This window comes from Piliocolobus tephrosceles, chromosome 5 (assembly GCF_002776525.5).
Source record: "Piliocolobus tephrosceles isolate RC106 chromosome 5, ASM277652v3, whole genome shotgun sequence".
Classification (NCBI taxonomy): Eukaryota; Metazoa; Chordata; class Mammalia; order Primates; family Cercopithecidae; genus Piliocolobus; species Piliocolobus tephrosceles.
The window spans coordinates 125,373,735-125,377,938 of NC_045438.1; positions in this window are offsets into that span (position 1 = coordinate 125,373,735).

Consider the following 4,204-nt stretch of genomic DNA (forward strand, 5'->3'; position numbering starts at 1 on the left):
GGAGTGCAGTGGCCTGATCTCAGCTCACTGCAAGCTCTGCCTCCTGGGTTCATGCTATTCTCCTGCCTCAGCCTCCGGAGTAGCTGGGACTACAGGCGCCCACCACCTTGCCCGGCTAGTTTTTTTGTATTTTTTAGTAGAGACGGGGTTTCACCGTGTTAGCCAGGATGGTCTCGATTTCCTGACCTCGTGATCCGCCCGTCTCGGCCTCCCAAAGTGCTGGGATTACAGGCTTGAGCCACCGCGCCCGGCCAATCTGTTGTTTCATGTAGCCACCTTCATCAGTGATCATAGGTAGATCTTCTGGTTAACTGACTGCAGCTTCTGCATCAGCCCTTGCTGCTTCACTAGCACTTTTATGTTATAGAGAAGGCTTCTTTCCTTAAACGTCATGAAGCAACCTCTGCTAGCTTCAGACTTTTCATATGCAGCTTCCTCACCTCTCTCAGCCTTCATAGAATTGAAGAGTTAGGGCATTACTCTGGATTAGACTTTGGCTTAAGGGGATGTTGTAGTTGATTGGGTCCTTATCCAGACCACTAAAATGTTCTCCATATCAGCAATAAGGCTGTTTTGCCTTCTTATCATTTGTGTGTTCAGTGGAATAGCACTTCTGATTTCCTTCAATAAATTTTCCTTTGCATTCACAACTTGCTGTTTGGCCAAGAGGCTTAGTTTCTGACCTATGTTGGCTTTCAACGTGCCTTCCTCACTAAGTTTAATCATTTCTAGCTTTTTTTCCCCCCACATTCTCCATCCTAGAAGCTTTTTTCTTCTTCTTCTTCTTTTTTTTTTTTTTTTGAGGCGGAGTCTCGCTCTGTCACCCAGGCTGGAGTGCAGTGGCCGGATCTCAGCTCACTGCAAGCTCCGCCTCCCAGGTTTATGCCATTCTCCTGCCTCAGCCTCCGGAGTAGCTGGGACTACATACAGATGCCCGCCACCTACCTCGCCCAGCTAGTTTTTTGTATTTTTTAGTAGAGATGGGGTTTCACTGTGTTAGCTAGGATGGTTTCAATCTCCTGACCTCGTGATCCGCCTGTCTCGGCCTCCCAAAGTGCTGGGATTACAGGCTTGAGCCACGGCGCCCGGCTTCTTCTTTTTTTTAAGTGAGAAATGTACAATTCTTTCTTTCACTTGAAAACTTAGAGGCCATTGTAGAGTTATTTATTTATTTATTTTTGAGATAGAGTCTTGCTCTGTCGCCCAGGCTGGAGTTCAGTGGCACAGTCTCAGCTCACTGTAACCTCTGCCTCCCGGGTTCAAGCAATTCTCCTGCCTCAGCCTCCTGAGTAGCTAGGACTACAGGAGTATGCCACCACACTCGGCTGTTTTTTGTATTTTTAGTAGAGACATGGTCTCACCACCTTGTCCAGGCTGATCTTGAACTCCTGGCCTCAAGTTATCCACCTGCCTCGGCCTCCCAAAGTGCTGAGATTACAGATATGAGCCACTCACCTGGCCTCATTTTAGGGTATTCATGAACCTAATTTTAGTAGTGAGTGTATCAGGGAATAAGGAGGCTCAAGAAGAGGGAGATAGGGGAATGGCTGGTAGGTGGTGCTGTCAGAGAACACATTTATTAAATTCTCTGTCTTACATAGGTGTGGTTTGTGGCATCCCAAAACAATTACAATAGTAACATCAAAGATCACAGATCACTATAACAGAGTGATAATGAAAAGTTTGAAATATTGTGAAAATTACCAAGATGTGATACAGAAACACGAAGTGAGCACAAGCTGTTGGAAAAATGATGCTGATATACTTGCCCAATACCAGGTTGCCACAAACCTTTTATTTGTAAAAAACATGATCTGCAAAGTGCAATAAAGTGAGATGCAGGTGAATGAGTTATGCCTGATATATTTGAAATTTTTTCACAATAAAGTTTTTTAAAATGGAGATTTGGAGAATATAGAACAGTGTGTCTCAAAGAGTGGTCTGTATAGCATTTGCTTTGGAGTCATTTGGGCTACTTATTGAAATGCACATTCCAAGGTCCACTCTAGACCTGCCGAATGAGACTCTCTAGGAGAGGATCCTACAATCTGCAATTGGGCGATTCTTGCACTCAGGTTTAAGCCCCACAGATGTCAAGAGCCTTGCCCAGGATTATAGAACTAGTACGGATCACAGCACATGTTCTAGATCAGAATCCACAATATCCAATATTATTGTGTTATCCTTAACACAAGGCCTCATGGTCTAAATTGAATCAGGAACCTCCCTCAAGACTTTTTATTTGAACTACTGTCAAGTACTAAAATATATTATTTTACATTAATAACCTTTTGTTTATAATTGCAATACCCTTAGCACTTCTTGCCTGCCACCATGTAAGATGTGCCTTTACTCCTCCTTCACCTTCCACCATGATTGTGAGGCCTCCCCAGTCATGTGGAATTGTGAGTCCATTAAACCTCTTTTCCTTTATAAATTACCCAGTCTCGGGTATGTCTTGAAAATGTGGAAATAAAGAAAAGTATGAAGAAAAATTTAAAATCCTTAGAGACACAGTTAGCTAACTGCTAAATTTCAAGCAAGAGCCAGCTAGGCGGGGAGACATTATTCAGGGGTACCCCAAACAACCCATCACTTTCTGACTGCTTTCACCATCTACCCCTGCAGTGAATCCTGTGCCTACTATTCCTCTTGGCACTGAGAGCAAGGCAGATGGATCCAAAAATCATTATTCTTCTCATTAAATCTTTGGATGTGTCTTCTCACTCACAGACACCCTCTTGGCCACACAATTGCACACACATCAAATGCAGATATGCACATGTGTCCCTGATGTAACTCACAAAATCTAACATTCGTACTCATACATTTTTTAGTCCAGCACAGATTTTTTTTCCTCTCTGTGCCAAGTTCTATCTTTTCCTTCTTCCACCTACTTTTCCAGGCTTCAGAGCATGTTGGGGCTTTCAGGTCCCCAGTAAGACTTGTAAGTTATATGATCACTCCTGGTCTGGAAAGCCTATAGGCAGGCAGGTTAATTTAAGAGCGCTAGTTTAACCCAAGAAAATAAGGAAGTTAGAAAAAAATGAACCCCTTTTTTTTTTTTGAGACGGAGTCTCACTCTGTCACTGAGGCTGGAGTACAATGATATGATCTCAGCTCACTGCAACTTCCACCTCCTCGGTTCAAGTGATTCTCCTGCCTCAGCCTCCCGGAGTAGCTGGGATTACAGGCATGCGCCACAACACCCAGCCAGCTAAGTTTTGTATTTTTGGTAGAGATGGAGTTTCACCATGTTGGCCAGGCTGCTCTCAAACTCCTGACCTCAGGTGATCCACCCGCCTCAGCCTCCCTTTCTCTTCTTAGTGATTAAAAACCATGGCTGTGGCCGGGTGCACTACCTCATACCTGTATTCCCAGAACTTTGGGAGGCCAAGGTGGGTGGATCACCTGAGGTCGGGAGTTCGAGACCAGCCTGACCAACATAGAGAAACCCCACCTCTACTAAAAATACAAAATTAGCCGGGCGTGGTGGCGCATACCTGTAATCTCAGCTACTCTGGAGGCTGAGGCAGGAGAATGGCTTGAACCCGGAAGGTGGAGGTTTTGGTGAGCTGAGATGGTGCCATTGCATTGCAGCCTGAGCAACAAGAGCAAAACTCTGTCTCGACAACAACAACAAACAATAACAAACAAAAAAACCATGACTGCCTGGCTGACTGGGTGAGCAGCTACTTGCAAGTTTTAGCCACTGTACATAAATACACCATCCTACTACAGAGGTCTGTTCTAAAGTGTGTGTATGGTTTTGTTGTTGTTATTGTTTTGTTTGGTTTTAGTTTTAGTTTTGGTTTGAGACAGGGTCATTCTCTGTACACCCAGGCTGAAGTGTAGTGCCATGATCATGGCTCACTGCAACCTCCACCTCCTGGGCTCAAGTGATCCTCCTGCCTCAGCCTCCCAAGTATCTGGGACAGTTAAAGTGTGTTTCACTGCATGTATACAGCTGGATGAGGTAAAAAGTATGAGGGATCTAAGAGTCAGAGGACAAGAGGACTTTTTAGAGCGGCCACTTCTGAAAGGAGGGTTAGAGGGACAGATAATGCTTCTGTTAAGGATTCCTCTTCCTCCCTTTCACCCTAAGCTAGTGCTCAGGTGGGGAGGACCCTAGTCCTACCAGCCCTCTGAAGTAGGTGGGAGAGGACGTGGTCCCCTCATTTCCTCCCCCCCCCCCCCCCCCCCC